Source organism: Labeo rohita, chromosome 3 (genome assembly GCF_022985175.1).
Source record: "Labeo rohita strain BAU-BD-2019 chromosome 3, IGBB_LRoh.1.0, whole genome shotgun sequence".
In the NCBI taxonomy this organism is placed as follows: domain Eukaryota; kingdom Metazoa; phylum Chordata; class Actinopteri; order Cypriniformes; family Cyprinidae; genus Labeo; species Labeo rohita.
Genome location: NC_066871.1, coordinates 26,001,147 through 26,028,902, shown reverse-complemented (window position 1 = coordinate 26,028,902; position 27,756 = coordinate 26,001,147). Strand labels below are relative to the sequence as shown.

Sequence of the window (27,756 nt, the reverse complement as noted above, 5' to 3'; positions counted from 1 at the left end):
ACTTTACTAACACTGGGTCGGTATTTCTGCAGCAATGTAGGGTTCTGAAGTTGGGGAAGAAAACGAGATGGGAGTTTGTTTACCTACCCTAAATGTCTTGAACTGGAGTTCACGCAGACATAGACAAGCATATGAGGTTAAAAAGTACATAAATTGTCAATTTGTTTAGAAAATGACTTCACTAGATGAGACACTTCTTGGCTGGGATTGTTTAGAGTCTTTCGAAGCTGCATTTAAACTGCATTTTGGAAGCTCAAACTTGTGGACCATAGAGGTCCACTATATGGAGACAATTCCTGAAATGTCTTCCTCAAGAAACATCATTTCTTATCGACTGAAGAAAGAAAGACAACACCATCTTGGATGACAACGGGGTTAGTAAATTATCTGTAAATTTTTGTTCTGGAAGTGAACTTCTCCTTTAAGGACCAACGGCTGTTTATTAGTACTTATAAAACATATGTTAATGCCTTATTTTGCATGACCATATTTTAGATCACTTAATTCTACCCCATACCTAAACTTAAAGGGTAGGTCATGCATTCTGACTTATTTACACTGTTAAAGAGTTGGATTCTCATGCTAAACCTGGCCAAAGTTTCCAAAAATGAGTTGGATGTATGACAGAGCATTTCTGTGCCAAATACACTCCAGGTGTCATACAAGTTTTTTCCAAGTATGACCCTGTATGATGTCATAAAGGGCAGAATTCTTCAGCCTATGCTCATGAAAATACATGCCTCTATATACATTTCTGCAACACCGTAATTACATACATTACTGCATGTTTCGTGACAGTTTCGAAGTGAAACGCCTAGAAAGTGGCACTAAAACACACATTTAATATGTAACCATGGCACTTTTTTATTGCGTTGGTACAGTCACGCATTGCTGTGCTTTTATTGCGCTGCTTGAGGTACGTATTGAAGCTGTTCAGAATTCAGATACCCGGGGGAGTGTCACTAAAGATTAATGCTCTATCATGTTGGAAATGTCCCTTACACCAAACCCAACCGTAAACCTACCCGATAGTGTTAACAAATGCAAAGCTGACATCTGATAGGAACGTCCTATAGACATATTGCAGATAAGCAAACAGTCTAAGAAATACGTCTTGCAGATGTAAATGCAGACGTCAAATGGACATCTCCGAGATGTACGTGTGCTATCAGGGGTAGTTTCACGGGGTTCGTACCGGATCTCTCTATCACTCAAATGCAACGGCATATCGCATGAACTACCGAGCAAACCTGAATTAGAAAACTCATGCATATGAATATGTATGTATGACGATAACGTTCAAAATGATCAGTTTTAAAATCGTGCAGGATGTTAAAATTGTTTTGAAGTAATAACATAACATTCTGCAAGTAATTGTGTGAAAATTTTAGGCTTTATTAATCAAAACTGTGTACCTGTAAATCATGCTTTGTTTGAAAAGGAATAAAAGTTGTCGGAGTTTTACTGCCTCTAGTGTACATTCCAACTGGAAACTGCAGTGATTCGTAGATATTCGTAGATACCAGATCCCTAGAGAAATCACTGTGGTGTTTTTCTTAGGACTAAAATTGTACTATTATGCACCTCATTTATTCTTGTTGTCTACTAAAACAATTAAGATTGTGCTTTTTCTTTCATATGGGTAGATGTATGATGGTGGTTTTTAAATGTAGAGCATTAAAAGGAAAAGCACAGCAGGAAAGAGAGAAGAGAATAAGGTAGTGCCTTAAGAGACCTTATTTGAAACCCGCCTTTATTTCTCAGCGGGTTGGACTGAACCAGAATATATGCCGGTCCACCCTCAGAGTAAATGTATGCAGTCATAGTGTTTGAGGATTCTGCCTATCTTTTGTGTGTGTGTGTGTGTGTGTGAGAGAGAGATCCCTGCCAGACTATATCACCATGTATATTCAGACAGTAAGTGTATGCTGTGTGTGTGTATATGAGTCTGTTCTCACTGTCAGGGCAGGCCTGATCCACTGAGCTTAAGGATCTCTCTCCTCCATAATGCATGCTGCCCTGTCTCAACCCTGATCCTTCAGCCCACTCTGATGCTTCACGCCCATCTCATCTCGTCTTATGCAGGCTTATTCCGGCTTAATCAGGCTTACTCATGCCTGATGCTCATTTTACTTTACTCTAAGTGCCTATCTCCAATCTTGATAAGACAGACTGCGTTTTATACAGTACGGATTAGCGCAACACGCTCTGGCTAATTCAGTCTTCTGTAGTCGTGCTTGCTATTCTCTGGGCTCTCAGTCACTTTGCTTGGATCTCGCGTGGCTTCTTTGTGCCTCTACAAAAGAACGCGTGGATTAATAACTGGCCTTGACGAGCACGTAACGCCTCTACAGACTGAATCATTTTACATTAGCTCCATTGCAGATCCGCTAATCTGCTCAGCAGCTATGCAGAGCGGGTCTTGCATGAATGTCATGCCTCCTAATTGGGGGTATAAATATTAAATTGCATTATTCTGCTTGGAAATACCTGTCTTGACGAGCCTTTCTATTTAATGCACATATTGTAGCGTGAGATTTGTAGCAGGATTAGTATATGCTGAAAGTTTTATGTCAAATTCTACCAAAGGTTTATGAAAGAGAGTTCATGTTATACTACATTATAGCAACATTTCAGCATGATCTCATGATAATTTGTATGTATTTTACATAAAATGTGGTTCTACAAAACGTACATTTACTTACATTTTTACAGGCACTAAAACCTACAATGCTGACGTATTTACAGCATCTAAACATAAAATACTGACGTATTGATGACACCTACAAATGAATCCTCATGAATATTGAAATCACAGCATTTATTTTATTATTGTTGTTTTTAATTGTTATATTAGTGGCCTTATGTTTTTAATTGCATTATTAAACAGTTTACTTGTTTACTTAATATGAAATAACATTTCATTCTGTTCTGTGTGATTTCTGCTGTCAGCTCGTTATCAAGAATATGAGTACATAATGTTAAACAAGACAACACTTTAAACCCTTAAAGTGAACATTTCTGCAATTTTTTATCCTTTACTTGTCATGTAATGCTTACTTTCTTTGCCATGGCCCACAAAACATAATTACGAAATCAATTTTATTTGTGCGTTGTAATCCAAATCTTCCGAATCCATACGACTGCGAAAAACAGACCCAAATTATTATAATTAAGGAGTCTAAAAATCTAAATCGCTTATTGATAAAATAATAAAAAAGCATATTCGGTATAAAATGGGTTGGTGTAGGTTTGGAGATAGGTTAAGGGGGCTTAAAATCGAAATCACTTATTAATAAAATGATAAAAAGGCATTGATACGGATATCTTAATGATATAAAAGATACGTAAATATTTTACATTTTTTAGCTAAAAATACCTAGCGCTATAAATTTGGTAGGTTTAGGTTTGGGGGTAAGTTAAGGGGTCTAAAAATCTAAATTACTTGTTGATAAAATGATAAAAAGGCACTGATACAAATATCTTAATGATATAAAAGATATGTAAATATCTTACGTTTTTTAGCTAAAAATACGTAGCGATTTGTACATTTTAAACATTGAAATCATCTAAATTGTACGTCTTAGCATCAATAAAAACATTTTGTGCTTAATACCTATGTATAAACAATGAGACCAGGCTGAACATTTCTGTATAATGACCACTAAAGTGTCCTTCACAAAGACCTGCCGTGTTCCCTACTGTTGCTGTGCCCAAAAAGCAATGGCGCTCTCACACCACACAATAATTACACTGACAATGCACCGACAGACATGACAGAGCAGGCTACGTTTGGTATAAAACAATGTCTCAGCTTTCAATTTTTTTCATTTTTAAAGAGGTTCAATGTCAGCCTCAGTTCAAGCAGCTTGTCAGCCAATTATCTCTTCCTCTTTACTAGTTATAGCACAAAATAAACTTGAATGAACACCAGATGGTGTCTTGTTTCAACCGCGGAAAGACGTTAATACATTTTCCATTCCATTTCCAATATCTACTCTCATGTCTGGCTTGTTTGTCAGACAAAATGGCATATTTGCCATTATGATTGGTCAGATTGCCTGTCAATCGAACTCCTGGTGAAGGGTCAATTGACTGTCGTCCCAGGTAACTGATAATCTACATTGGTGTGGCCAAGTTTTTATTTTATTTTATTTTATTTTATTTTATTTCAGCACATCCCAATTACTCTGTCAGGGTTTATTTTGTTTTAATTAAAAAAATTTAATAACCAGCTGTCTGAAGGGTTTTATGGTATTGATTGTGGGAAGCATTGTCATGTGTGATTGCAGTGTGATGAGTCTGTATTACAGCCTCCAGTCCATCAACATTTTCTTAAAAACACTCTTTCTTTTTATATCTAATTCTATATTGGGTTAAAAACAGCTACAGCTTATAAATGGCACGCACACACAGTCACACACACTCTTTGCTGTGTCCCTGTGCTGAATGATGCAATGTTGTTTTCACCAACTAAAAGCTTTGTTCTTCATCCCATCTTCCTCTGAGGAGTAAACACTCTAGTCTGGATACACTATTCTGATCACTCAAGTGTTGTCACTTTCTTCCAGAAGGCAGAAGGAATTCCATAATGTCCTGTAAGAGCAATTAATCAATCAATCAGGACCCATTTATTCATCTCTATGCATCCGTTTGTTTTTTAGGCTTTTTTTCACTTGTTCTGCTAAAACACCTTCAGAAATGGCACACTGGATGCCCTGAAAGTAAATCCCATTTCTCCCATTTCTCCCTGGAGAAGCATCTCGGCCCCAGATTAATAATGAACAAAAATAAAACGCAGGTAGACATATTGATTTTAATCTATTCAGACTTCACTCTCATTTTCTTTCTCTCACAGAAGAGAGGATGAATGTGAAGCGGGTTCAAGTGAGGAGGGGTGAGGAGGACCAACCGCACCATTACCCCCTGTTCCTATAACCTGATCTCAATTTCAGTCTTCATCTGTCTTTCTCTCTCTCTCTGTGTTTCTGCTTTACTCCCCATATGTTGGGAAATGGTTGACTTCGCATATTGATCTGTGGCCAGTTTTCTCCAACAAGCTTACAAGCCTTGACCTCATCAAGAGCAAGTGGAAAGCTGAACAAGACAGAAAGATTAAGATTTTAGAAAAGTCACTAAATGTTTGTTAAAGTAAAATGGGAACAATTAATGACTTATCACTTATCAACTTCTTTTTTGAGGGAGGTTAATACTGCACAAAAAAACAGTGCAACAGTTTTAATGAAGAGACAAGTATTAAAAGGCCTAAAATGGAGACTTCCTTTTCATTTTTGTTCAAGGAAACTTCATTTCAAGGTCTCTTTTGACAAATTTCCAACTGTAAATAAATAACACGGAGGGGACTGTAGGGAATTGACGGGATATTATAATCCATACTATGTAACAAGTAACAAAATGAAAGCATCCCTAAATAAGATGAATTGGATTGTATAACCTCTTTGCCCTCCATGTGAAATTAAGGACATGATTCATTCAATATCACTGTAATTTTCTGCACCTCTTGACAGGGATGTTCTTCTGCCTTTCATTAATAAGATCTGTAACTAAACCGACCATTTCATCTCCCTGCAGACTTGATGTGGTTTTGACTTCATTTGCTTCCTTATACCACTTAAAGTATACGGTGCAAGGCAGCCCAGCCATGCTAAACACTGCGGGTGGAATAACACAATACGTTTTTTGCCAGATGAAACACTCATGGGAGGGGAGGAACACAGCTGGAGGCGTTGGTAGCATACGCAGGACTGAGAGTGTAACGGCTGTCTAGACTGTCCAGCTCTCTAATCCTACACTCAACTTTCATGTGGATTACGGTGGGTTGAGAAAAGAAGAAAAGGCTAGATGTGATAAAGAGAAGCGGGGAAAGACAAGACAATAAGGAAGAAAAATAGCTGTGCGGTGAAGCTCAATTAGGGGAGAGAGATTCTCTTTAATATAACAACGTGTGGTAAAAGCACTCCGGGTTGAGCGCAGTAAATCCCATTTATTCATAGAGTATTAATTTGTATGAGTTCTTTACGCACCAGTGACTTGTTTATGGGATCCCAAGTAAATTTGGACTTTAATGAGTATATGGCGACGATACTTGCTTTGAGCTGCAGAACTTGTTTTCTAAGAACTCAAAACCTCTACTGTTACGCACAAGGACTAAAAGCACAAACATTTAAACACCGAAATGAATGTTAACATATAATGAGCACTGATGCCAGGAATAGAGAAGAGTTCAAACAGAATAGCATGAGCTGTGCTTCAATGTGAGAAAAAAAAGGCATAATGTATGTTTAGATCTGTTTATTAAAGTTGTGCTGATGCTACTGTATTGTTTCTACATTGCAACACATTTAATTCAGTGTGTTACTTGGCAATTCTTTATAATATAAATATTTCTAGGGATGTGCCCAAATAGTCAATCCGTCTTCAAAAGGCATGGAAAACAAATAATATGTTCTCCGGAGCCACGAAAATGGACATAGTTAGCCGCTTGCTAGCAAAAGCCTGTTACACATGAACAGAGAAAGGAGAGATCACTGATAGGACAATGGCGAATGATTTGCAGATCCTGAGCACCACTGACAAATATCTAATCTTGTAAAATGTGTGGTATATATGTGTTTTTTTTTTAACCTACCCTAACTGTATTGAACTGGATTACACATGCGCATTTGAAAAAATGACTAATCAGTTTGCTAGATAAGACCCTTATACCTCGGCTGGGATCGTTTAGACGTTGTTTAGCATTTTGGACTTGTGGGCACCATAGAAGACCACTATATGGAGAATTTCTTTATGACTGAAGAAAGAAAGACATCAACATCTCGGATGACAATAAGGGAACATTATCTTTCAATTTTTGTTCTGGAAGTGAACTACTCCTTTAAAGAACCTTTGACTGGTTCTTTGTGGATTCAAAAATGGTTCTTCTATGGCATCGTTGTGAAGAACCTTTTAAAGCACCTTTATTTTTTAAGAGCATGGTAGATTCAGGCACATCCCTAATTGTTTGTAAAATTCCACAAATAGGTCAAAATTGTTTCTACACCCTTTTTTTTTTTTTTTTTTTTTTTTTGATTTTCTGTACAGTATGTCCATGTGGGCAAAACAGCTAAAACATTCTCAAAATGTCTTTTTTTGTGTGTTTCACAGAAAAATTACATGCAATGTTGTAATGACAGGAGGGTGAGTAAATCACAGGGTTTTCAACTGTTTTGGTGCTACACACATGGTATAATGTGTGTGCTCATGTGGACTGAAAAAGTTCAAATCCAGCTTAGATCATGTCCTTTCAATTATTTCTTGTTTTTCCTGTAGTATTGTGAATTAAATATGACAAAAAGACAGAACAAAAACAGAAATGTGAAATATAAAACTCACTGATTAAAAGTGGAGGCCACTGGGAAGAAAAACAGCCACCGCACACGCTCAGGGACCAAAACATAAATAGTTTTAATAGTTTTAACAGTGAACAGGCCTAGAGACAGCAATCAGAATGAGAAGGCTGTTATAGACTGCGTAATGGGGCATTCACTGTGAATTTACTGCTGGGGGTCGTCGAATGGCTGTATTTTTTGTCGTACTGTTGGTTGCGCTTATGCTATCAGTGGACTGCAAAACTGACCATAGCTTTTGAAAATTTGATCACAAATGCAATCTATTCCTAGTGAAATTTGATTTATAACATAGAGCAAGATGCACTATATGGACAAAAGTACTGTGGCACATAACATTACACCAACAGGGGCTTTAATGGCATTGCATTCTAAAAATGCATCAAAATAAAGATATTAATATGAAGTTAGTCTCTCCTTTGAAGCTATAACAACTTTCATTCCAAGATTTTGGAGTGTTTCTGTAAGAATTTTTGCCTATTCATCCAAAAGAGCATTTGTGTGCTCAGGTACTGATGTTGAAGAAACCTTGGAACCTTGGAATTTTTGGAATCGAGTCAATTCTTGTTTTTTAGATCGGAGGAACCTAATTTTACCATGACTGCAGAGTATAAAGGTCGCAGAAAGTAGCTTTTTCATAATATGAATCTTTATTTGTAGAAATTACGCATGCAGCTGCTCGGCCATGGAAACTCATTCCGTGAAGCTGCCGCTGCACAGTTTTTATGTTGATATTAATGCCAGTGAAAGTTTGGAACTCTTCAGCTATGGTATCAACAGAACATTGGCGTCTTTTACACACCATGTGCCTCAGCACTCAGTGGCCAGTCTGTGACTGTAAGTGGTTATCAGTTTTGTGGCTGCTGCTGTTTCTAAACACTTCAAATTTCCAATTATACCATGTACAGTTCATGGAATGTCTAGCAAATATCTATGCAAAGGTGGCATCCTATCACAGTACCACACATGAATTCACTGAGCTCTCCAGAATTTTCCACAAATGTAGATGCATGGCTAGGTGCTTGATTTTATACACTATGGTAATTTAGTAATTAAAAAGTGTGTGCCAATACTTTTGCCACTATAGCGTATATTGCAAAAGTGCAGAGTTTGCAGTGGTCCGTAAGATAAAAGATTATAATGCATGAATGAAACTCACTTCAAGCGAGTGAATGAAACTGTGTATGTGTTTATCAAGGGGTCAGGGTTTGGCTGGTCAGCCTGGTTCAATTAGCCTCTGCCGGTACATTCTGTAACTACACCATAGTGTTTCTTTTGTGCCGTTAGCAATGTAGGCGTCTGGCCAGTCTGTGTGTTTAAGGAGACCTAATGGATGATTAGCAGAGTGATAAAACAAAAAAGGACAAGAGCACCGCTTTAGGCAGCAGATGGCAAATCGCTGAGCAGAAGAGGGAAAAAAAAGAACGAAAGAAGGAACTTAGCAACTGAGTCATAGAGCTAAAGGTTGCATAAGGAGGAATGGACGGGAGGGAAGAGAAGCAGTGAGTGAATGCGAGAGCTTGTTTGGAGGGGAGCCCACGTGGGCTTTGCGATTTGAAAAGATCTGCTATGATGTTGACAAGTGCAGAGCCAGATCAGGACAGGTAACACCTCGGAATCTTATTACACAGAACAAATCCAAACACAGTGCAGGACGTGATGTGTGTAACATCAAATCGAGAAAAGGACTAGGCTCCACAAATTATTTACATTTTTCGTATTTACATTTGACAGAAGTCTTAATCCAAAGTGACTGACCATGCATTTAAAACTCCCTTTTTTTTTTAATTCAGTTCATGTTTTCACTTGCTACCTTGATGTTGGTTGCATCATGCTCTAATGTTTGAGCTACAGGAATGCTATATCATAATTTATGTTTTGAGGCTATTAGTCTATGTCTATTAACCGTGAGGTCATCTATGCTGTAAACTAGTCGTAAAACTACTGTAAAAGAACAAGCGGCTCAAAATGTCTCACCCCAAATTTCTGTTTCAATAGAAAATACATCAGGAAAGAAAACCGCACTGATCAAGCAATTTCAAGGGGCCTTTATGGTACACACTATATGAATAATAAAAAAACTAAGCCAGTTGGCTGAAACTGGGTTGTTTTTTGCCGTCTGGTGTGTGTTGTGTGAGTCAGTGAGAATGGAGGCAATGGGGGTGGGTTGGGGGTTTTGTCATTGTGGTAATTGTGACTCATTTAGAGTTATCGACAACAAGCCTTAGGTGCTTCTCCAGGCAACAGAAAGAGAAGATGTTTTTATGGTTTCATACTTTGTAAGCAGGTATCAAGAAGGAGCTGAAGGAGAGATTGGTATACTAGAGTACTGCACAATACAGTACGCATACTAGTTTTCAGAAGTTTGTGGTTGACAAGATTAAAAATACAGCAAAATAGTAATTTGTAAAATATTATTAAAATTTAAAACAGCTGTTGTCTTCAGTGTCATGTGATCCTTAAGATATAATTTTGATTTTTCGGTGCTCAACACTTAATGCTGAAAACTTAATCTTAAATCTTAATATTTTTGTGACAGCCATTATACATTTTTGAAAATCCTTTGTAACAATGTAAAAATCCTTACTCTCACTTTTAATAAATTGAATGCATCCTTGCTCAAGTCATTTTCCTGTCCTTTGCCCCTCTAGTTTTCTTTCCCTTTCAATGTCCTCTGAAAAAAGTGGATGAATTGCTTCATTGTATTGCCCATTTGTAAGGCACTCTGAATAAACAACATATTCTCACTCCCAACTCGTCATATATTGATGCTCGGTCAGGACCATTTGGCATCACTTTTTTTGATGCTCGGGATACCCCTTTAGCGTCGCTTTTGGACATGCAGGGTCCTTTATTGCTTCAGCTCTTTGCATTTAAAGGCCGCTCCCACAATAGTTGATTGACATGAGCGTCTTACCTAAGATCAGTTGTAACAGTCCAACCTCCATGTTTTGATGCCGGAGCAGTGATGTAAGTTAGACAAGAATTGAGCGATTGAGGTGTTGTGTTGCTGGATGTAATAATGAACATAGTGGTCGTCATTTACTCCCGACATCTGAGCCGCTGAAGATGCAGTGGATTACGTTTGTTTGTGAAGGGAATGCGCCTCCCGATCTACATTTACAGGGTTTTGTTTATGAATCTGTGCAATCACCTTTCCTAAAAATGTGCTACTTAGTAAGTTTAGCAGCTAAACACGGCTAAATGCGGCTAAAGTAAACAGGCTCGTCGCTCCACAGAGAGAAGAGAGGGGCGGGGCGAGCAGAGCTCATTTGCATTTAAAACAGCCTCGACCAGAATGAGATGATTTTTGCAAAGCTGATTTTGGCAAGGTAAAAAGGGTGTTGTTTTACACAACCATTGAGAATTTTTAACCAAAGTATGTTATAGACTTTTCATTAAGACACTAAAGAATCATATCAACTTGTGGAAAATGGGCATCCGATGACCCCTTTAAATTTGTGCACTGCACACAGGATGAGCTTTACAGTGGATAGAGACGGCAATTGCACCTATTGCACCTCTCAGAAATTGATAGTTTTGCCTCAGAAGACTTGGGATATTAATAATTTTTAAATAAATTGTGACAGTAGTTCTAACTTTATTGGGAATCTCATTTTTGTCACTCCATAATTCTGAAAATACTGAATAAAATGAATAAAACGTATATAATCAAGCAAATGTATATGAACATCCCTCTGTAAAAACCTTCAGGATGTAGACATGAATAAAGATGTAAAGTTTAGTGTGTGTAAGTGCTAGTGTTGAAGTGGAGATTTCTGGCTCAATGTAGGAGAAAAAACTCATTTTGAGAAAACGGCCTTTAAAAATATGTATTGTAATTGAAATCAATTGACACAAATATATAAAGTGCTATAAAAGAAACACTTAACAGCATCTTTTGGATGTTTTCTTTCCACTAGTCTGAAAAAAAAAACTTGACAGGTGCATGAAAAAAACAGTGTTTTTGCCTGCAGTGTTTCCCCTTAAAGCAATGGAGGCCCCTTCATGTTGAAAAAAAGGATGCCAAAGCAGTACTGTGCATCAAAAAGTGACACCAAGGGGTCTTGACCAAGGGTCAATATGTTGAGTTGGGAGTGAGAATGTGTAGGGGTAAAGGTTTTTTATTGAAATTTTAAATTTGTTGACTGTACTCAAGCATAAAAATACCATATGTTTGCAGATATTGAGGAAACATGCTAAGTTCACATATGAAAAACAATCCTACAGCCAGTTATTCTGCTTTGAAAATGTGCTTTCGTGTCAAAATGTTTTTGTTTTGGCCTGTGTGATTCCGCCCACTGCTAGTTTACCCAAAAGTTTTTCGACACCCAGGGTTGCCACTTTGTGGAAAACAGAGCCTTTTGCAGCCATGGAAGACAGAACTGGGTCAGAGATTGCAGATTCTACCCAATCTAAAAAGCTTCGGCATGCATCTAAAACGTTTTATGACCGCAGCAACGGATAAATCTACTGTACAACTATTACTGTGTGTAAGGATCATCGCCTTCCATTGTCAGTTGCACTCATTCCTTTTGCGTGTGCTCAATCTGGCAACCCGTGTTGGGCTGGAGAAACAATATTTTTAATTTGGACTGCAGTACTCTTTTCTTTTTCTTTAACTGCGCCTTTAAATGAATAAATGTACATTGAATCCAAATGCAAAACTGGAAAAAAAGTCACCCAAAAATAATATAGTGAAGAAAAAGTACTGCAATTGCATAGTGTGGTTTTATACTGCACAGTTTGCACATCAGAAAATTTGTATACTGTAACATAGCCAGAGGGAGTGAAAAAGTGGAGAGAAGGTGGGATGAGCTGGAGGTACAGCATCTCAGATAATGAAGAAGGCATCTGGAGAGCAGGCAGATGACATTCAAAGCCAGAATGAGACAGACAAGTGTAGAAGAGAGAGTGGGAGCAGGGAGAAAGAGAACAATGCAGGCAGTTTAGAGAAGAGTAGGGAGATGACCGGTGTGGGCCTGTCAGCTCCAGAGGCAATAAACAGGCATTTAAAGAGACAGGTACACAGTTTCACCCCAGCCAATTAAAAAACAGACTGGCACAACATTCTACCTGAGCCTCTTAAAGGGACAGATACAGTGCCCTACAGAGGCCAATTAAAGAGACGACAGCACCATTTTACTCAGCAGAGCTCAAGCGACTGCATCTGGGAATAAATCACTGATTCTGCTGATTTATCCGTAGGAGAGACTTTGACTGTTCTCGGTGCCATGAGACTCTGTATTCCATGGGTTCTTGTCTGAAAAGGTTGAATAACGGCTTTCATAATCGCTTTACAATTGAGTAATGGGGTTTATTGTAGCTTTCCGATTGAATATATGTCACCGACTAAAAGTGTCAGAAATTGAAAAAAAAAGTCAGATCAGCCATGAAAAAAGAAGTGAAATGTAGAAAAATTACACATCTAATTTACTTAAATATATGATTATATTCTAGACAAAATATATGCAAGCTCTTTTTCATTAATAACAATAATGCTTTAGGGTCTAATTTTCTCCATGCATGCATTTCAGGTTTTAGTGTGAAATACTGAAAGAGTTTTTAATTAAATGTGTATGCTTATTTTTACAGTGTTATGACAAATGATTGTTCGAGGAGAAAAAAAAACAGCCAGCATATAATAACTTGTCGTCTTTGAAGTGAATTTTTCAATATGGATTTAAATTAAGCTCCTATCAGAGGTAGGATTGCAGTCTGCTGTGGGTAACCTTTTAAAACAGCAACCTTATGGCCTCAGAGGGCTGAAATATTCCATAACGAGTATGTGAGAGTGTGTAGCCGGCTCTGGCCCTTTGAATCAAATCTCCCCCTGGCAATAGTAGAACAGACAGATACACTATTACAGAGTTTCAGACTGATAGCACTGGAGAAAGAGGTACATGTTTTTGCCTAGTCGTTTAAAGAAACAGGCACTGCAATTAATGTAACCCTTCGTGAAGGGAAGAGCCTGTGTCCACTGACTGAAATTTCGTTCTGAAACAAAGAATGTGGCAGTTTGCTCCTATGTCCTATAAAAAAGTAGCTATGCAACTTTTGTTGTATACTTTTTTTTTTTTTTTTTTTTTTAGAAGATTTGAGATTTACTAAAGAAACATAATATATATATCACAATATATCAGAGCATGTTATTTTTCAGTGCTGGTAAAGAATAATATTGTCTAGTAATTTCATAGCTTCCTTTTTACAAACCATTTACCTAATTGATAAAATCAAGGCTCACATTTTTAGTATAATCACCCTGGGATATTCTGGCGTATCATATTTATTTTGAGTCCAAAGTGGAAATAAAATCTAACCTATTCATTTGAATTCAAAAATACATCACATTATGGAAATTCAATTTGTTGCAATTCCATTTTACTGTATATAGTCTGTTGTCTTCTAAACCTGGCCCTCTAGTGGTCCTAAGTTTTCCTTTTAATATCTTTACCTGCAGCATCAGGTAAATCACATTTGTATGACTTTTGTGGTGTACTTTCTTTACATCCAAATATAAATACATATGACTATACCATTCAGTAGTTTGTTTTCGTAAAGAAGTCTCAACAAGGTCATTTCACTTGTGATCAATTTAGTTTGTGACTATATTATTATTTTATTATTAGAAGTATTAATTTATTTTTAAAAAATTAGTTGTGAAACATTTGAATGGTACACTGTAAAAAACAATTTGCTGAGTCAACTTAAAATGATTAGTAACCTGGCTGCCTTAAACTTTTAAGTTCAGTCAACTCAAAAAAAGTTTATTCAAATTGAAATGTCAAATTATACTAAGTGACAACTTAGATATTTAAGTTGAATCAACTTAAAATTTTAAGGCAGCTGGGTTACTTACCCATCTGTTAAGTTTAGCGAACACAAATATCTAAGTTGTTACTTAGTACAACTTAACATTTCAAGTTGACTAAACTTATTTTAGTTGACTGAACTTAAAAGTTTAAGGCAGCGGGGTAACAAATTATTTCAAGCTGATTCAACACATTGTGTTTTTTATTTTTTACAGTGTAGTTTATTTAAAATTACAACATTTAATAATAATATTATTAATAATAATAATATTTTTGTAAAGAAAACATTAATTTTGTAATTTATACTTGAAATGTTAAAAAAAATGTGTAGCTGTATGTAGAAATTTGCACACTCTAAAAAATGCTGGGTTAAACACTACCCAGCTCTGAACAAACCCAGCGGTTGAGTTATCTGTTTAAAACAACCTTCTGGGTAGTTTTATCTACCTCAATTATTGTGTAAAAAACCCTACATGGCTGGCTTAAAATTAACTCACAATTAAAAATCAGGCACATAACATTACTACAGATGCATGAACAATAATCAAAAGGTGAACATTTATTAATAAGCAGTTTTAAAAAAGTGTATTATTTAATTATTATTTATTCATATATTTGAGTTAAATAAAACTACCCAGAAGGTTAGGTTAAATATTGGGTCAAAACAAAACAACCCAGCATTTTTTTTAGAGTGCATTAATAAACTGATGCATATTGACAGTCTTACTATTTTGCCATATCGTGTCAAACAGTGACTGTGGAAACATGATTTGTGTTTTTTCTAGATGTTCTCTTTTTAATAAAATTATTTACTGTCTCTAAAAAAAGACAGGTCCCTCTTCCAGTGCATTTCCGTCACTATAGGCTGAGCTTAGAAAGGTAAGAACTACTGTCAACCAGAAAGAGCGAGTAACACCAACCACTGCATATGAATCTTACACTAAAAATGCTGGGTTATTTGTTTAACCCAAATTCTGAGTTCATTATATTGGGTTATTTTTAACTTTTTTACTCAGGTTCTAGGTAGTTCTTCTGCACTCTAAAAAATGTTGGGTTATTTTTTTAACCAAATGGGTTCAGCTTGTTGGGTCATTTTAACGGGTTAAGTTTTTTTTTTGGTGGGTAGTTTTTCTGTAACTCAGCTGCTGGTCCTCAATACAAATGATGAACCACCTCACCTACCCAGCACTGGGTCAGTGTAACCCAGTATTGGGTAGATTGTGCCAAACCGGTCTGCTTGAAACTCTAGCCTTCTACAAATGCAACATTCACCGGATCTACACTCAGTGTAGTGAATGACACACTGGCACCACCATGGATGTTTCACCACCTGCCAAACGAATGTGTAACCAGGGCTGAAACACGACGCGACTTTGCTGTTATATGTAACAAAGTTTCCATGCGCTCCACTGACTACAACAGGAGTGCTATTGATCTACTGCGCCACTGGTGCAGCTGTGGTTGCGCTGTGTGTTTGAATAGGAGAAACTTAAATGTCTGACAAACAAGATGGAACAATGTAAAGCTGTTTTTGATGTAACATAAACATAACGTGAATATGTCATTTAATGAACTGGCTGATCTTGCTGCTCCTGTCATGTCCTAAAACCTTTACTGCATTTTTTTGTAGAATTTATGATTTTAAAAGACTTGACATTGAATAAAAAATATTGAATACAAACTGTTCTTGGCCTATTTATAAACATGATTTTTTAATATTTCAAAAACCTTCAGTTGGATGACTGACCCTGCACTCTGCACATGTCAAAAAACAAAAAAAAAAAAAAAACAAAAAACAAAAAAAAAAACACCAAATGGGTTAATGTATAAAACACAACAAGCTGGGTCAAAATAACCCACCATGCATTCTGTCCAATATTTACCTAAATCTGAGTTGCCAAATAACCCAGAAATGATTGGTTTTAACCCAGCATTTTGTAGAAAGAAAGATATACAAGTCAAGTCAGACTCTTGCTCTTTACAAATCTCCGAAGAGGAAAGCAGAAAATGAATCAAGGTAACTGACAAGTGCATGTCAATAAGTCTGACAATGTGTCTTTAATTTGGTGCTATGATTCAGATGATAACCTCCTCTGAGCCTTTGAGTGTCAAGGTATTGCACACCGACTAACACACACACACACTGTATGATGTCCCACACTGCGCTGTTAACCTGAGTGTCAAATTAAGTTTGAATATTATGCAGAAAACAATATGTATGAGATGAGATTTTCATTTTCTAAATCACTCCATATAATTGAGGGAAAGGACGGGAAGCAGACAGGGTGCAATGAAAACTACCTCTCTCTCTCGTTCTTGCGCTCCGTCTCTCTCTCTGACTGTCTCTCAATAAGAGCCGTGCGCTCCTGTGTTTCCTCAGGCTGTTGGATTGAAATCTCCATCTCTAATATGACATCAATTTTTAATTAAAGGCCCCAGATCCCACTCAGATTCCTGAGTGTTCGCCGACACATTTATTTCTCTCACTCTCTGCAACAGACCTCATCCGCTCACGCTGGGAGATTTCTCCTTCTGTTACATGATTAAAATCTGCAAACGGCTCTGCCCTTAGAACTAATTATTCCACACCAAGACAAGAGGCGCAAGGGAGACAAAGAACACAAAGGGGGGAGGAAGGTAATTTCACAAGAAACAAGCCGTTTGACTCTCAATGAATAATTTATGCCGGCTTCAATGGGGTCACAAGAGCCCAATAAACAGAACCTCACGCCCACCCACGACCTCAGCCCCGACCACTGGACAAACATCAGACTCTAACTTCCTCCTCGTCAACTTTGTCTCTGTGCTCCTTTTTACCATGGGCCGTCCCACTTGAACTGACCATCTGAAATTATTTGGATGAGCTCAGTTCAGCGATGCTTGTGGACCCAGGGCTAATTCAGTATTCACAACGAGATGGCGGTGCCTGAATTGGCTATCAAATTTTTGCATTATACCGTATTGACAGAGCGAACGTGCGTATGGGTGCAAATCAGCACAATCTGGTTTGTCATAGGTGAGGCAGTTATAGACGGGCCGGGAATGTAGAGAGACAGAGTTTGTGTTAGCAGAGCTATGATTGTTAGCCTTTTTGATTAGCGGGCCATTGGTGGGTTGTGACACTTTTTGATTGTGTTGTGAACAGCAAAGAAGTGCTAAATGAAAAAAAATGTAATGAAACATTCTTTTTTTGTAACCACAAACTTACCAAAATAAATAAAAAACTGTACCACAGTACTGTTCAAGTTTGGTGTCAGGAAGTTTGACTTGAATTGATCAAAGGTGATTAAAAAAAAATCTATTCGAATTACATGCTGTTCTTTTAAACTCTCTATTCATCAAAGATTTCTGGAAAAACAATATGAAGCAACAGAACTGATTTCAATTATAAAAATGACCTTGAATTTAACAGTAAAAGATGGTAAAAATGCTACAGTAAAAACCTGTTAAATGCTTAATGGTAAGTTCCCCTACTATATACTGTGCGGTGAAAAACTGTATTGGACATTACATGTCATTTTATGGTTATATGCCGTTTTTGGAAGTGGAAAAGAATGTAAAACTTACAGCAAATAACCGTAATTTGACATTCCCAGAATTTCCAGATTTGATGTTTTTTTTTTTGTTGAAATAACTATATTTCTTCTTCTTCTTTTTTCTTTTTTTTGTTGATTAGTTCTGCACATTAGGATTGCATGTTACATCTAATGTTGTGAAATGAATGCTTATTGCATTATTTCAGCTTCATGTGTGTTACCATGATGGTGTTTAGTGTTTGTGTGAATGGAACAGTGCACCAATTATATATGTTAATGTTTAAAAGCTGTTTGTGATGGCCTTTGGTACATCATGTGACTTTGCCATCACCACCTGCTTTTGGTGGTTATCAGTGTATTACAGATTTCAGTACTTCAATAGGTTGGAATATTAACATTATATCAGTTAATGAAATTACGGTATTTAAATGTAAATTCAAGTTAAAACCGTAATCTAAACTTTTTTTTTTACCGTAAATGTCAGATTTTTTTACGGTGTATGATAATAATAAGAATGTTACTTAAGCACCAAATCAGTATATTTAGATCATTTCGGAAGGATCATGAGGACTGGAATAGTGGTTGCTGAAAATTCAGCTTTGCATCACAGGAATAAATTACATTTGAAAATATATTCAAATAGAGAACACTCATTTGATTTGTAATAACATATTACTGTTTTTGTTGTATTTTTGATCAAACAGTATTTGTGAGCATAAGAAATGTCCTTCAAAAACTTCAGAAAACTTTTGAATGGTAGTTTATAATTAACTTTTAAATAGGAGGGGAAATGTTTTCCACATCTTTTGTTTTTGATGCCAAAGGCTGTGTATCCAATTAAACTCAAACAGGTTACGTGACATCTTTAGAAAACGGAAAACCAAAATTAAAAAAGAAAGAAATACTGTCTAAATGAAATATGTGTTCCCTTGCAATGAGAAAAAACAGATCACATGGTATTGTCTGCTGAGAGCATGAAAACAATCAAAACTGTAAAATTGAATCATATTTAGTCTGTTATGTTAATTTTGCACATTGTTGGACCTGTTCAGTCTGAATCCTGAAGGAAAGCCAGTTGAGAGGCACTGTTCACTGTACCCATAAACATTTTGTCCCAGGCCCTATGAATTTTATCGACGGCCCTGTGAGCGAGCTAGGGTGAAGGCTGTGTGATAAAGGGTGACACTGCAAGATCCGACAAGGCTCTGTGTGGCAGCGGTGCAAGACAGTCTAATGGGAGAGGTCTGATTCTATGTCATTGACACAAACACCATCCTAAACTACATCTGTTCTCTCTCCCTTCCTCCACGGCTGAGAGCACAGCTGATGCCCAGAGTAATGGGATTCTCCATAGCACTATAGGACAGGCTCTAACTGGCAGTTTAGATCTCATCTATTTGACCCCATTTGCACTTGTTAGGATCATTCATAGAACGCATTGAGAATCATGGAGGGAGAGAGAAACACAGAGAGCAGGGTGGGGAATGAAACTGTTGAACTGACTCCTTTGATAAATTCTCTAGTACGAAAAGTCATGTCTGGTATTAAGGGATGACTTCTTGGAGTGAAACTGTTTCAAAGGAAAAGTATTGTGAACATGATCATTTCAGTGCTCTTACGCCAATGTATTACATCATTCAGGAAAGCCTGAGGAACCACTCTCTGCACTATTCTACATCTGAATTAGACCATGTTCTCCACATCTAATAGCAAAAATTAAGGCTGAATTTAAATTTTTTATTTCAGAACTACAGTATGTATGTTCAAAATCCTGCTGACAGCTTCTTAAGCAATTTCTGTTTGAAATTCTTAAAAAAAAAAAGTTTAAACTGAGCAATTGAGTGACCAGTATGTACTGCTCTCTAGACATCAGCCATTAAAAAGCCTCACAATAATCTTAATATTTTCAAACAGTCTTTGTTAGTGGCCTCAGAGCTAATCCTTGAATTGACAGCTCACTTGGTAATTAAAGGAGTCCTATTATGCTTTTTCACTTTTTGAACTTTAGTCAGTGTGTGGTGTGTATGTTTGGGCATAAAAAAGATCTACAAAGTAACAAATCTCCAAAGGGAGAGTCCACTCCAAAGGGAGAGTTAAATCCCACATACAGAAATTTGAATGGGGGACGAGGACGAGGTGGGAGATTAGCCTAACTTTAGTGATGCAGCATGGAGAGCCGCTTTTGGGATGCTTCAACGAGCCGCGGCGCTGCTGGTATAAACAAGCACTGAGTGGCCATAATCAGCTCCGGTGGCCACAAGAGGTGTAACAGTAGTATAGGGGGTCGAAACACATGCAGAGGCACCGTTGGTATGAACACAAGCATTGACTAGAGAGGGGGCGATCAGCTCCGGTGGCCATGTTTAAGCGTAAAGCGCTGCAGATGTGTGCAGTGTGTGGTAAGAGATTTATTCATCATATAGTGTTAGATAGCTTTACTTATAACACTAGTGTTTTTTTTAAAATGCATAAACTTGCACTAGACTAGGCTAATCAGTGATGACGTTCTTTGATAATGTTAATGTTCTTTGCTCGTTTTCTACAGCTAATTTTGGAATAAATAAGGAAATGTAAGCGTTATACTATAATTAGTAACTTACAATGTTTTTATTCAGTTGTTGTCATGTTAACTACAAATTAAGTCATGTTAAATTAGGCTGCTTTTAGCCTTATGCTGGAGCTGGTTTCGGGCAATGAAACGAAGTATCTAAGTAATTAAATAAATTAGCATGTATCGGCGATCTCGCAGGCTGATGGTAGGACGCAACACTACTGTAGCGTCAACTATACCTTAATATATTCTTAACTATAATGGAGCAGACGGAACTTGCTGATTTGACAAGGGGCGTGGCAGTACTGAAACACCGTTTAAGCTGTTCGCCAATCACAACGCAGTGGGACAGCTAACCAATCACAGCACATTTCGTTTTTCGGAAGGCGGGCCTTCATCAAACCCAGAACTAATCGAGCCATTTGTGCCAGGCTGGGGAGAAAGGTTTTGAAATAATGTAAATTATGTGAAAAATAATGCGTTTTTTTGAACCACCAAGCATGGGAGCATGTTCTAATTCACCCCCAAAACAAAATCAAGACTTGTAAAAGAGCATAATAAGAAAGCGGTATAACCGTTTTCATCCAGCCTTGAAGGATTCACCAACAGATGCCTATGTCACACCCTAATGATGTCAGCAGATGCCTTTGTCACACCCTGATGAGGTCACTGTAATGCTCTGCTAGTACAATAACCATCTGTCTAGTCTCACAGATGGTGACAGATGTCCATGCTTCAAATAAACTGGATGTAGCACTGCGTCCATGAAGAAACTCGTCTTTGCCTCTCTCTACAAGTCTGTTTCTGCTTGGGGAAACTGTTTGAAGTGCAAAACCTTTCCAGACACAAGCAAATCTGTCCTGCTTTCCAAGTTATAATTGGTCCAGCAGTTCATTTCTTTTAGATGAAATCTGATTGTTCTGTGTATTGATTAAAATCCACAGTGGAGGCAAACCTCGAAGCATAATTTGAAGGTGTTTTTGAATCAGCAATACTGTTAAAAGCTGAAAAGTGTTAAAAAACATAAACTATTATCTTTCTTAGTGCATGGAAATGCAAATATATAAATAAATAAATAAATAAAAGTAATGTTAATGGTAATTTTGTTCATGTAAAATATATTTTTAATTTTGAAAGTTGTATACATTAACAGTTAACACATTTTTAACTAACATTAACACTGAACAAAATGGAATAAATTAACATTGATTTTAAATACAATATATAATTTAACATTTAATGAAAAATAATAAATGCTGTACAGTTATTCATGGCTAGTTCATAATATTCATATAATTGCAGTTCCCATAATTTATAACGCACAAAGCGATGTTAGTGTAAAGAACGTTATATAATGTTCCTGAAATTATGATTATTTGTATGTGCACAGATACTTTTATTCGTCATACATGTGATATTTCTGTCACGCATTGGATAGAAATTGTAACTACTATCTGTTTTAAGCAGATGGTTCTCTTTTAGGCCAGAACCATATTTGAGTACATGAACACAGACACTTCTTTTCAAGCAAAATGCCAGGTATCACTGCATTTCAAAACAGTACATTTCATAATGCAGTACAAGTACATATTTCATTCTCAGGCTTGTTGCAATGCCATTACAACAAACAGCCTGTTTCTACAGCCAGTTTCCCATGTCAGGTCACTTGCTGTCATGATATAACTGTCTGCTTGAACAACAACACATCTGGTTTAATGTCACAGACATGACATGACAAAGGTAACTCTGTCGCCCCCTTGAGTACTGAGTACTTTTTTTTTAACCACCACAGTAACCCAAGAGCACATGCACTTGCAGTGCATTGTCTGTGTTGTGTGTTATTGGCCTTAAGGTCATGTCCCTAACCATAAGAGAGACCACTGCAAAATCCACCTCTTGCCTTTTATGCTTACTTACCACAGAGTTAATGTCAAGTAAGCAGTGCTTCAGGATTTATATAATGGCATTTAACTGAGATATAATTGGATGTTGACAGTAGGGCTTAATAATCTATGTATAGAAGCTGTGCTTTTTTAGTTACCTCAATGGGAAAATCCTGCTATGTCAATGATGCCGATTTCTGGGAGGGAGGCGGATGGGAAACCTACAGTACATGGGCTCCACCAGGGGTCAGCCAGTCTGTTTTAATGCATAAAATCATCAGTGTTTAACATATGGGACACAAGTAGACTGCAGTGTTTAAAATGTGACCCTGGACCACAAAACCAGTCATAAGTAGCATATTTGTAGCAAAAGCCACCAATACATTGTAAGGGTCAGAATGATAAAAATGATTAGGATATTAAGTGAAGATCATGTTACATGAAGATATTTTGTGATTTTCATACTGTAAATATATCAAAACTTTTTCTTTTTTTAAAAAATTTTTGGACAACTTTAATGGTGATTTTCTCAATATTTAGACTTTTTTGCACCCTCAGATTCTAGACTTTCATCATTGTATCTCGGCTAAATATTGTCCTATCCTAACAAACCATACAACAATAGAAAGCTTGTTTACTCACCTTTAAGATGATGTAATAAAAAATTGACCCCCAAGGTCACAAGTGTGTATCTCATAATGCCCTTCAGTAATGTGCTTTGTTTGTCTTGTTTGTCTGAGTGACTAACATGCCCTCTCACTGTCTCAAGATGAACTGTGGGTCAATCTAGGGGAGAGTCTCAGAGTTTCCTTGTACAGTAAATCTGAGCAGACAAGGCAGCAGACCGTGAGGGACAGAAGAGGCCAGTAGTTGAATAGGTGAGTCATAAAATATCTGACTGTTTATGGCACGCAGACAGATTTTTAAGATCTTAAAATTTTAAGAGCTTTAAATCAACACTGTTTTTGGTTGGAGAGTCGTACTTGTAACTCAAAGATCACGGGTTTAAGTCTCTGTACTGGCAGGATTTGTAGGTGGGGGGAGTAAATGTATAGCACTCTCTTCCACCTTTAATACCCACGACTGAGGTGCCCTTGAGCAAGGCACCGAACAACCAAACACCCAATTGCTCCCCAGGCGCCGCAGCAAAAATTGTTGCCCACTACTCCAGGTGTGTGTTCACTACGCACTGCTGTGTGTGTGCACTTGTATGGGTTAAATGCAGAGCACAGATTCTAAGTATGGGATACAACACTTGACCACACGTCATGTACCTTTAAGCAACACGGTCACGCTTGAAACACTCTTCTGAATGGCTTCGGGTCTATTCTGTCCTGGCTTCTTTCAGGATTTAATTTAAGAAGTGAGACTGTCCAATCAGAAATGTCCTTCTAAACTGAATGGGTCTGAAAACACATTTGATGAGTGAAGTGTGTGAATTGGTATTCTGCACTCGAACACATGCATACGCTTTGACAAACAGTCTTTTTTATAATTTCTGTGTATGCCAAAACCAAAGCTTACACACACACGCCCAGACAGATGGACTGGAGTTGTCTGATTTTAATGGCGGTGTGTAGTGTATTTTCCCTCATGACTGTGTAGAAAGTGGACTGCCTGCTCTGAAAAATTACATCTTGTAACTGTATTAATTTAATGAGCTCATAATGAGAATGATGCTGGGCCAATATCATCAGCATAAACACGTTTAACGCGGTAATTGCCTGCAATAAGCTCTTGACTGCGTGACATTGTTCTGTGGAGAAATCACTTAAATCATCACAATCAAGAGAGAAAGAGGGTGATAAAGATGACCGTTGATTTGGTGACTATTTAAAGAACTGGAATGAATTGGCTATAATAAAGTGTGAGTATGTACTTTTATATTTAATATTTTGTTGTATTAGTTTATGTTGTTAAGTCTTATTATTTTGTATATTGTTTATATTGGGTTAATAATTATTTTATATTGTGTTAACTAAGATTTGTGCAGTGTAGATCTGCTCAGTGTACATTCACACTGCAGTTCTTATTCCTGTTGTTTATGCACAGAATAAGGTTATTTATGGTGATGACAACCTCATTCTACATACAAATTCAGTCTCGAAAAAACAGGTTTACAGTACAGTGACAAGTCACGATGTGATGGAAAAAGCGTCAGATCTTTACTTCCATATTGTGATGTACACAATCGAAAAATAAAAAATATATATAGTGCGTGAACTTTGTTTCAGTCAATCAGTTGTTAATTGGATAGAGGCAGATTTGAATGCATGCTTGCAGTTGATTTGCAGAAAGGGGCAGGGTTTAAAAGAACGAAATGACTGGAGAAATCAGACATACTGCGTAAGAGAGAAGTCTGTCGTTTCACTTCTTGCAAGAATGAGTTGACTTAAAAAAACATTTTAAAAAATGAAGCATATGTATGGATGAATCATTCACATTAAGATTAATGAGATGATCTTTTCCATTTTTAAAATTTCTATTTAATGCCGGCTTTACGTCTATATATAGTATGTTCAGAACTAAACTGAACAACTACTGTAATCAGACACATTAAACAGGCAAAACTTTGCTATGGTTGCTTCTATGTCAGCCAACATGATTTCAAGAGTGACTTCTATATTCAGTACACACAAAATGATAATTTAATGGATTCAGTCTTATAGCTCTGCAATGTTTATGCGGCCAGACCTCATAAGCATCAGTTGATCAGTAGATTTTCAGATGCTAAATTCAGTCGGCTCATGGCACAGGCCAAAGATTTAATGAAAGCTCCTGAGTTTAACTAGGCAAACGCTTGAAGGCTTTATTAAAGCAGGCCTTTTAGTTTCAATAAAGCTGATGAAAATTAAGGTTGATTATTAATGTGCTCTACATGTCTATTAATAATAACGGCGTAATAGTGTTTAATAAGGGATAATTCATGGATTGCTCTATAATTTATCACTGTCACACAGCAAATGAGTTACTCACGATGTCCAGTTGAGGCGTGTGAATGCGTAAGCCATTTTCTTGCGTCTCTCCCTCAGGTTTTAAGTAATGTGGCAGATAAATGACCTAATGTCGTAAGCTAAATTGGATAATTACATTATTAGTGTCTTCCTGATGTAACGTATGCTTATATATCAGAAGGTATGCACTGACAGCATTCTGCAATGCAGACTGTGTATGGTATTTTAATTAAATTCCTTATAACCTTCACCTGTAATTTTATGAGTCTGCTCTTTTCAGCCTGTTTCTTTTCTTGGCAGTATTTTTTCATATCACTAAGAAGAAAAAAATAACACTAACGTTCTGATGCATTTCTATAAGACTGTGTTTGTATTTTATTAAAATTTGTCAAGCTCAGAGGATTGGTGATGCCCTGGTATATCCTGTGTATTTCTCTCAGGACTGCCCCCTTTCGAAACCAAACTCGGGTTACAGATTTAAGGGAATGTGACCTTATTAAATTTCCTCTCACTGGCAGACCCATCTCAGTTAATTACAAGTAGGTGTTTTGTAATTAATCTGGGGAAGATTTGTCATGGTTATTAGTTGTCCGCCCCCTTTCAGATGGACAAATGTTAGTAGCCAAATGGGAGGCTTTACAGCAGGAAGCAGGATTTGTACTAATGCAACATCCTACCGAAAATTCCAGTATGTGGCATAATTAAACTGCAAATAAAGCTATGCTTGTTTGTTGTTTAGATTTATGATTCTGATGTGCTTCTCATTTTTGCCACTTTAATGACAGCATTTTGTATCCCTGGAGTATACAAGAGGATTAAAATGTGTCAAAGAAAAAGTCATGAATTATTCTAGCTACACAGCAGATAATTGTAACACAGAGGCTGCTAGAGGGGGATTAATTTTAGACTGCGGGTGTTAAGCTATAACACCCTCACAGGAGGTGCATGAAAAGCAGGCAGCCGTACACAACCTTTACTCTAAAGTTAAACTATGGATACCCTGGCATATTTTGCCCATTGATATCAGGTACACCAAGGTCAGTGTAAGGCTCTGTGCAGTCTGCCAAGACAACAATTGACTCTGAACACAAAGGACAGTCTACTCCTACAGGTAGTTTTTCTTCTTCAGTAAAACTTGGTCTATAGAGTTAGTAGAGCATAGAGTATGTTTAATAAAATATTTTTCCTGTTATAGGAAAAAATGTTTAAAAATGTAGTTGCAGAAATCACTTAGATCACAAGACTGTGATGACGCATTTCAATAGTCATTGGCATCGTAAATCCTCTATAGTTTTATATATATATGTGACCCTGGACCACAAAACCAGTCTTAAGTCGCTGGGGTTTATTTGTAGCAATAGCCAAAAATACATTGTATGGGTTAAAATTATTGATTTTTCTTTTATGGGAAAAATCATTAGGAAATTAAGTAAAGATCATGTTCCATGAAGATATTTTGTAAAATTCCTACTGTAAATGTATGAAAACTTAATTTTTGATTAGTAATATACATTGTTAAGAACATTATTTAAAGAACTTTAAAGGCAATTTTCTCAGTATTTTGATTTTTTTGCACCCTCAGATTCCTGATTTTTAAATAGTTGTATCTCGGCCAAATATTGTCCGATCCTAACAAACCATACATCAATGGAAAGTTTATTTATTCAGCTTTCACATGATGTATAAATCTTTTTTTTTATGTATGTACATTTATAACACTGTACTTTGTATTATATCACCTTTGCATCAAATTGCAATGCAAATTACTAATGCAGCATCTACAGAAGGGACATTAAATTTGACATTGTTCTCTCTTCTGACAGCTGACAGTCTCTCTCAGTTTTTTTTTTTTTTTACTTTGAAAGTCCTGAAAACACTAACGTGGATTTTTCTTTTCTATTTGAGCAAATGGGAATGCAATATATTTGTGGTACTGTCCCATTCACTGCTCTCGAAGTTTAACCAACTATGACGAGTTTCGCTGCTGAGAAACCCGGAAATGTGCAAAAAGGTCTATTCACACATCCAAAAACCTTTTAATTAAATCGAGTCATGCCTTTCACAAATCATTTGTGTTAGTTCACCTAAAAATATCACAAATAGTTTTTAATTTACATATAACTCAAAAATCTTATTTTGTAATAATGGGGGGGGACGTTTTTTTTTCAAAATGCCCAATTTTACTTTGGTTTATGTTAAATTGTAGGTAAGGTCGGGAATTTTAACTTATAATTACAACAACTGTATAATTATTTTTCGGAGCATTTTTTTTCTTTCGCTCCGTTTTGTGGCAAAATGGAAAACCTGTCGAATGGAGTGAAGTAAAGTGGAGTGGAGTGATTACAGACTCGCAGGTGCTCCGTTCCACTCACTTGTTCCAAGCCAGCTTCCAGTTTGTGATTTTCTTAGTGATAGAACCTTAACTTCTTATGGTCTTTTGGTCTAAAACTCAAGTTTCTTGATTCGAATTACTTGTATTAAAGCTGCAATAGCACACTCGCAATTGTGCTGTAGATTGTCAACATTCTTGTTAATGTGACGCTGTTAAAATATTTTCTAGAAAAAGTTTAAGCATTCTTACACTGTATGTTCGTTTTAGCCTCCTCTTTCTCGT

The 27,756-nt window shown here is 36.8% G+C and overlaps 1 protein-coding gene across 1 annotated transcript in view; it reads right to left on the bottom strand.

The window, feature by feature from the left end:
- The window catches only part of LOC127163517 (neurexophilin-1), a 41,470-nt gene that overhangs the window by 12,883 nt on the left and 831 nt on the right, over positions 1–27,756 (bottom strand). The window lies entirely within an intron of this gene.